The sequence below is a fragment of the Gekko japonicus genome, unplaced genomic scaffold, assembly GCF_001447785.1.
Source record: "Gekko japonicus isolate JY-2015 unplaced genomic scaffold, Gekko_japonicus_V1.1 scaffold5605, whole genome shotgun sequence".
NCBI lineage: Eukaryota > Metazoa > Chordata > Lepidosauria > Squamata > Gekkonidae > Gekko > Gekko japonicus.
The window spans coordinates 39280-47665 of NW_015173860.1; positions in this window are offsets into that span (position 1 = coordinate 39280).

Consider the following 8386-nt stretch of genomic DNA (forward strand, 5'->3'; position numbering starts at 1 on the left):
TGGGGGGTACACCCGTTGGGCTTTGGGGCAAATGCCCAACTTTGCCTCTCTGGAACTGGCTGTGTTTGGAGGATTCCCAGGCATGAATTGCCTTTGTGTACATCCCCCCGATCCCAATTTCAGACCTTTGGTCCTCTTCAGTGCCACCCCACTGTGACCCACGAAGTGCATAGAGGGTGGAGGTTCGCCTTCCAAGGGAAGAGCCAATGAAGAGAAGGACAGCTCCCGTGTACAGGTGTCCCTCAATGGGGAAGGACACCTCCCATGTACAGGTGTCCCTCAATGGGTCCCCTCCACCTGTTCAACTGGTTAGACTCTCCTTCTCACCTTTGGGGAGGTTCCACGTACTGTGAAAATGGCAGGGTAGTTGGGGTGGATACCCGTTGGGCTTTGGGGCAAATACCCAACTTTGCCTCTCTGGAACTGGCTGTGTTTGGAGGAGTCCCAGGCCTGTGTGGCAATGGGGGTAAGAGATGAGCCCACACGCTGTGGTGGTTAAGAGTATTGGACTAGAATCTGAGAACTCCACATTCAGATCCCCTCTCCTGCCAGGGAAGCTCGCTGGGGGACCTTGGGCCAGTCACCCTCTCCTCTCAGCCTGACCTACCTCCTAGGGTGGTTGTGAAGTTAAAAGGGAGGAGATTAGCATGATATAATGGACTCAGCACTGGGGTGAGAGGTGGGGTAGAAATGAAGTCCACGAAACAAAATATGATGCCATCTGGTCCACCTGAACACGGACCTCTGTCTCTCCCTTAGGTGGGCTCTCGGTGGTGGTGGTGGGAGCAAAATTGCCCAGTGTCCCTCTAGGGTCGAGGACCCTCCAGTAGACCCACGGATGCTGCAACAGCCACCAGTCCACCTCCCTCCCCCCACCCTGTCTGGGGTACCAAGCAGCTTGGCGAGAGATCCCACATTTCCTTGGTAGAACTACGGATGGCCAGAATTCCCCCATTAGGAATTAAACCAAGTTCATGCTCTTTAGAATAAAAAAGTTTTATTATTACTAAAAATGAAAAACCAAGAACAGCAAAAACAGCAACAAGAATAAGAACAGCAACCAAAACAACAACAAAAACAACATAATCAGAGGTCCTCATGTACGAGAGCTGGGACGATCGGGATCTCCCTGCTCATCAGAGGGGTGAGGGTGCACACATCCACGGTGTTTTCTCACCCAGCCTCGCAGACGAGTGCCGATGGTCCTCTGTTTGCGTTCTTCAAGTGGGGCTGGACTGGATTGTGGTCTCGGATGGGGAGACCGGCTGAATACGTGGCGGACCCACCGCAGCAGATTGTTTATGGCCCGCCGGGAGGTTGTGCGTGCCGACGGGCAGCTGGTAGCTGGGGTCTAGGGTCTCTCGTGCTGCACTCTTCTTCACCGTCTGGCCCTGTGGAGGCCCATGACTGAACTCGTCCCAACTGCCTTGTCGTAGTTCTACGAAGGAAATCTGGGGTCTCTCGCCAAGCTGCCTGGTACTCCAGACAGAGTGGGGGGAGGGAGGCGGCCTGGGGGCTGTCCCAATGTCCGGCCACACAGTCGACTGTATGGTGGGAGGGCCTTGGGGAGGGTAGCGGGGGGGAGGGAGATGGGCCAGCCAATCAGCATCCTGCTCGGCCAGGCGGGGACGTGGGAGGAGGGGAGGCCACTCTGCTCCTTACACGGCTGGTTGATTCTGGGGATTGACTGAGTCGGTTACTCCTAGACTACTCCAATCTGTTTGGATCTCCTGCCCATCTCCACATCTGGGACGACAGGCTGTGGATCCACATTCGGCTCGTGGCTCAGAAGTCGCACTGAAGGGCCTGTGAGGCAGTTTCTGTCACACTGCGATGTGAGCAAGAAGCTGCAGGCAGGGTGGGGCGCTGCAGACGGGAGCCGCCTCTCTTCCCAAGGAGCAGGGGCCTCGCTTGGGGCTCAGGAGGCAAGGGCAGCTTGGCCAGTTCCTGTGTCCGAGGAAGTCGTCCTCCGAATTCCCTGCAAATCACACCTTGATGCTCCTACTCTGTGGACTCTGGGATTCCAAAGGCAGCCCCTGCTTATTGACACAGAGGCATTAATCTGCAGTTCTACAAAATTCCTCAATCCAGGCTAAGAAGAAGATGCGGTCTCGTACATTGAACAGCATTGGCCAGCTCATCCACCTTAGGGGTGTTTTCAAAGAAATCTCTACACAACAAGGACCTGGACATTGGCAACCCTCCAGACTTCATGTATCCCACACAAAACGAACATCCTTAGGAATAAAAACAGAGGCTGGTACCATTTGACATACCCTGGGCCTTTTCGGGGGTGGTTTTAGCCAGAGGCTATGTTTGCAACCCAAGATGGGTCCTTGCAGCTGGAAGGCAGAGCCAGCAGAAGAACTGGCCTAATGAAGTCACCAGATTGGTAGACTAGTGAACCGTCTAGAGGGCTGAATAGAGCTCCTGCATCCAGGAGCAGTCTATCTCTGAACAACTGGAGTTGGGCACAAGCCATAAGAGAAGGTTGACGCTGTTGTGCCCAGAGCTCCAGAGCTTCCCTGAGAGAGGTGAGGGGCTCCTTTCGGAGTGCAGGAAAGGTTCCGAGTGATGTGCCTCGGAGGCAGGTTACCTCCTTCCCTCCGCTAGTCCTGTCCTGTGAGTCCCAGAGTCCCCCTTTCTCAGACCTTCTAGAACCTGCCTCTTTGGCTTGATGGGGCTGACCCGTACCTTGCTGTCAACTTCCGAAGCCTGCTCCGGGCTGGGCAGCGGTGACCTTTTCTCAGGGCAGGGCTTCGTCCTGGTCTTCTTCTCGCTGGGGTCGGCCTCCGTGCCTCCCTCCCACTGGCAGGCTATGTCCTGGCGTGTGCCCCCAACCTGGATGCCGGCATCCCTTTTCCCAGGGTGCCTTGAAGGCGCATCCCTCTCCTCTGGCTGGATTGGGGGGAGGTGGCAGGTCGTGCGGAAGCACGGGTAGTAGCCCGTGGACACGGGAGACTCCTGGAGGAAGTCCTCGTCCTCCGTGAGGTAGCAGCTCTCCTGGGCTAAGGAGCCCCCCTCGGGAGACACCGCTGGCCCCAGGTTCTGGGGGCTGCCTGACGGCTGCTCAGCACTTTGAAGGCTGTAATGGGAGTTGACCTGGAAGGGAAAGAAAGATGATTTAAAAACACCGGCTGCAGTGGATCCGGAATGGGATTTGTCAGGCGATCAACAGCAGAAGTTGCAAAGGCCTCGGTCGCCTCACGGCACTGGGGGAGCCCACTCCAGACTGGGAAATCCGTTGAGATTTCAGAGTCGGAGCCAGGGGAGGGCAGGGTCCGTAGATGGGAGGAGTTGGAACCAGGGGAGGGCAGGGTTCGGGGACGGAAGGAGCCTCCGCGGGGCAGAACGCCTTCGAGGCCACCCTGCAACGCAGGCATTTCCTCCCGGGGAACTCAGGTGGGGAGATTAGGTGGGGATCCCAGAGCATCTCCAGACCTCACCTGGAGGTTGGGAATCCTGTCTGGCACAGAGGCCAGGAGTCAGGTCTTTGCCCTCAGCTCATTCCGTGGCTATGGACAGAACGTTCAGCCGTGTGCTATCGTATCTCGTTTGGCCTGTGCATGGTGGGAGTTTGCTGCTAATAGGGAGGACTGTGGCTCAGCGGCAGAACTCGCGAAGCAAGTCCCAGTTCAGTCCACGGAGTCTCAGGTGTTGGGAAACACTTTTCTCTCCCAGAGATCCCGGAGATCCAATGGAAGATGCTGAGCTAGAGGGACGAACTGTCTGAGTGGGCCTAAGGCAGCTCCACACACTGACCTGGTTTCCCGGGAGGTGTTTGATAAGAATTAGGGCCCCTTTCTCCGTGGTCAGAGGCCACGATTTCCACCCATGAAGGTCTGAAGTGAAATCGATATCTTAAGAATCTCAGGCAGCGGGCCTTGTTAAAGGTCTGCCACTGCCTGCAGCGCCAGAGTTGGCCAGACTGAAGCTGGGCGGACCAGGAGGCCGACTCTGCATCAAGCAGCTCCAGATGTTTCCGGAAGGTCCCCGGGCTCAGTGGGAGGGCGCCAGGGGTGGAGTGCACAAGGGTTAACCCGGGCACCACGGAGACCCCAGGGGCGGGGAGTGGCTTTTTGTGCCCAAGACCTCGGAGAGTCCCTACAAGTCAGAGGAGAGAGGACTACAGGAATGGGCCCTCAGACTCCACATTGGGCAGCTTCAGAGGAAGACCGGTGTCTTCCCAGGAGGTGGTGAGCCCTTTCATTCATCCTGTGGACTTGGCGCTCTAACGTATTTGGATGGAATGGAATATGCTCAGGTTCTCCTTATGGACATACCCTGTGAGTTTTGAACTCTGTGAATTGTTCTGTAAAATGTGGTGCACTTTGTTGAACAAAGTGCATTTATACTATGGTCCTTGCTGTTGCTCACCTTCTATGGCTTCAGCAGACCTGTTTGTTCTAGTCTCTCATTTATCCATTTCTAATTCAATTCTTCTCTCATTCCCCCGACCCCTAAACCAACCAACTTTTCTGGTCTTCTACCCAGCTCCTGTCTCTCCTTTGAAGACTCACCACATTGACGATGACCTCCAGGGGTACCTGGTGCTGTTCCCCTCGTGGAGGCCAGAAATCCTCCGGAGACCCCGAAGCCGAGGCCTCGCCTGCATCCCCTTCTGCTGCCCTCTTCCGACCGTCCCGTGGGGCCTTCGCGTCCTCTCCTCCATCTTGCTGCTGCAGCTGCAAAGCCAAAGTGTCCGGAGAAGATTAAATTTAAGACCCTCTTGAGAATCCTCACAGTTGGCTTCTTCTTCCGAAAGGAACAAGAATGCTGATTTCCTTTCCTGTATTCATTATCTTGTTCTTTTGCAGCAGGGGTTCCTAAGGTGATGACCCTGGGCCTCACGCTCTGTGTGCAGAAGGTCTAACCCTGGCATCATTGGGATCCCCGGAGCTGGGGAGGAGCCTTCTCTGCCCAGGTCCCGGGAGAGCTCCTCCCCGTCCGAGGAGGCAAGAAGACTACGGGAACGGACCCTCTGAGGCTGCATCAGGCAGCTTCCTAGGAAAAGGGGTGTCCCCCTGGCAGTTGGCCTCTCCTTCACTCTCTGGACACGGACCTCTACCTGATTCTTCTCTCATGCCTCCAACCCCTGAACCAACCGGTGCTTCTGGTTACCTGCCCAGCTTCTGTTGTTTCTTTCCAGACTCACCTCCTTTGCTCTGGGCTCCCGGTTTTCTCCCCGGCTCTGGCTCAGCAGCGGACGGATCTCCCCCGGGGCATCCCCACCCAAAGGCCTCTCTGCAGCCCCTTCTGGCACACTCTCCTGACGGGCCGCCTCTTCCTCTCCCCTGTCATGGTGCTGCAGCTGCAAGGCCAAAATGTCCAGAGAAGGTTTAATTCAAGACCTTTCCCAGAATCACCACAGTTGACTCCTTCTTCTTCACAGGAATGCTTATTTCATTTCATGTGTTTGTTTTAGCTAGTTCCTGTACACCCTTCCTTTCTCTCCGAGGAGGATCCAAAGCGAGCATGGCGGTCTGATGTCCAGGTGGCCATGGGCTGACAAGGCATGTCCAAAGACACCCCCCCCAGTAGGGGAGACAGATGGACTGGCTTGGAGCTCCGAGTGATTTCTGTGGCTGGAAGGCCCCCTGGGAGATGGTGCTCCTTGGAAGATATCCTCAGAATCACCAAGGTAAATTCAGGAACACGGATGAAGAGCAAGAAGAGAAAAGCCCTCTCGTGAACTGCCTTGTGATGAAGAAAGGGCCACTAGTGGCATTTTTAAAAAACCTGGGTCAGACTACCAGTTACACTTAAAGGGCACCAGACGGGTTACTCTTTTACCGTACCATTTGTTGATCATATCCTAATGTGGCCTGCAGTAGAAGACCAGATCCGTAGAAGATGGCTACTCTCCAATGTTGTCATTGATGTATAAGATGAGATCGAATGATGCAACTGATTTCTAAGAACATTTTACCACCCGGGGCTGAGCCATTGGGGATTGGGTCCCTTTGGGCAGCCAAATTTCTCTGGCCTGCCTCCTGTGCCAACTGCATTTCTGTGCATACTCCTTCCCAGTTTCTCTGCCATTATATTAGTCTGAAGTATTTAATCAACAGAAAAACAGATCTTCTTTGACAGTCGACCGTTGAGCCCAACTGTCACTCGACTTTTGAGCCTGGACTGGTGACCCAACTGATCGGGCAGGCCAGGTTCCAAGTCGCCATCACAATGGGTTCAGGATTTGTTCACTGGGGAAATATCTATCCCGACTGGCCTTGCTTTGCTAACCCACAAGACTGGAGGAAAACAGATGTCAGCACCTAATGCTCGAAGGGAAGCAAACTGTTGTCAAAGATGGTGTCATGTTTTGGGCAGCTCATTAAATCAGTTTCATTGTAACGGATTTATAAGAACATGTTACCACCCGAGGCTGAGCCATTTGGGGTTGGGTCCCTTTGGCCCGCCCAATCTCTCTGGCCTTCCTCCTATGCCAATTTCATTTCTGTGTATACCTCCCCGCCCCCCAGCCTCTCGGCCTGTAGACGGAGAGTCCAAACATTCCTTACCATTTTCTCAGCCATTATATTAGTCTGAAGTATTTAATCTACAGAAATATAGATTTCTCCGGCAGTCAACTGTTGAGCTCAAGTCTCAGTCGACGGTTGAGCCCGGACTGGCCACCCAACTGACCGGACAGGCCAGGTTCCGAGTCGACATCACAATGGGTTCTGGATTTGTTCGCCGGGGAAGAATCTATCCCAACTAGTCTTGCTTTGCTAACCCACAAGACTGGAAGAAAAGAGATGTCAACACTTAATGCTCGAAGGGAAGCAAACTGTTGTCAAATATGGCGTCATGTTTTTGGCAACTCATTAAATGAGTTTTTTCCACTCTGTGGTTGACATAAAGCCCCGTTGAACATCACGAAAAAGAGTCAGTGGCTGACTGTATGCCGTGTACCAGCCCAGACACGTGCATATCCAGCAATATAACGATCGATGTAACTATTAATATTAAATATGTATTGACAACCTTTTCGCTTCCCCACGTTCCTCCGAGCATACAAGGCTGTCACTCATGAGAGCATCAGAAACTTCTGTGGCCTTTGTGTGTCTCTGGAGTGTGGAGAGGGGCTTCCCTGTCTGCAGGGAGTTTTGGGGGTGGCGACTGCGGGGGGCTGAGTTTGGGGAGGGGAGGGACCTCCGAGGGGTATCGTGCCATTGACTCCACCCTCCGAAAGAGCCATCTTCTCCAGGGGGGGCTGATCTCTGCAGTCTGGAGCTCAGTCGCCATGCGAGGAGATCTCCAGGTGAGGGATGCCACCCTCCAGGTGGAGCCTGGGGATCTCTGAGGATTACAGCTCCTCTCCAGACAACAGAGGTCAGCAGCCCGGGAGGAAACGGATGGATCGGAGGGTGGAACCTGTGGCACTCTACCCCGCTGAGGTCTCTGTCCTCCTCCTCCTCAGGTCTCCAGGCCGGAGGGAAGAGAGAGGGAGGTCTGAGGGGAAAAGGGAGAGAGAAGCCGCCTGGGTCCGAGGGGGGCGGAGAACAGAGGGGCCCGAGAAGGAGCCTCAAAGGAGCTTCAGCCTCCGGAGGTCTGCGAGCCAACCCAGCCCCACACTGAGGAGAGGCCCTTGGCTACCAGAAAAGGCCATTGGGGGAGGCCCATCACCGACCATCACGAAGTTGATCTCTGGAGTGGTTCCAGTTGTCCTACTGGATACTGTCCTGGTTGCCCCCACCTCAAATAGGATATGGTCACTCTGGAAAAGGCAAAGCCCGAATGCCTGCAGGGTGAGGGTCCTTCCTTAGGAGCCAAGGGAACTGGGGGCGCAGAGGGGAAAAGAGAGTGAAGGGGAGTGATCAAGGTGTACAAAAGATGCAGCCTGGAGAAGCGGCCAGAGAGGACTGTTCTTCGTCTTCCACTGTATCAAAGCTGAACAGGGTTGCCAGCCTCCAGGTGGGGCCTGGAGATCTTCTGCATTGGCAGAGATCAGCTTCCCTGGAGAAAACGGCCGCTTTGAAGGGCGGACCCTAAGGGCATTGGACCATGCGGAGGCCCCTCCCCTCCCCAAACCCCGCCCTCTCCTGGATCCACCCCCCAAAGTCTCCAGGTTTTTTCCAACCCAGACCTGGCAACCCTAATTTAGCACAAGGTATTGTTACACGTACAGTTTGTGAAACAGTGTTATACACTTTTGCACTCTGCACTTCCCTGACATAGGTGGACATACATATATGCTAAATGCTATTGATGAGTTTAATCACATAAACAGAAATCAACCATGAATATGTATTCAGATATTAACTTTGGTGCATTTGTGACCATTGTTTAAATGTATGTTGTCTGTAGGGGACTCCTGTGCCCCACAGGGAGGGTTGTGGCAGGCAGGCCCACACCCAGAAGGGTTGTGGTGGGGAGGGGCATC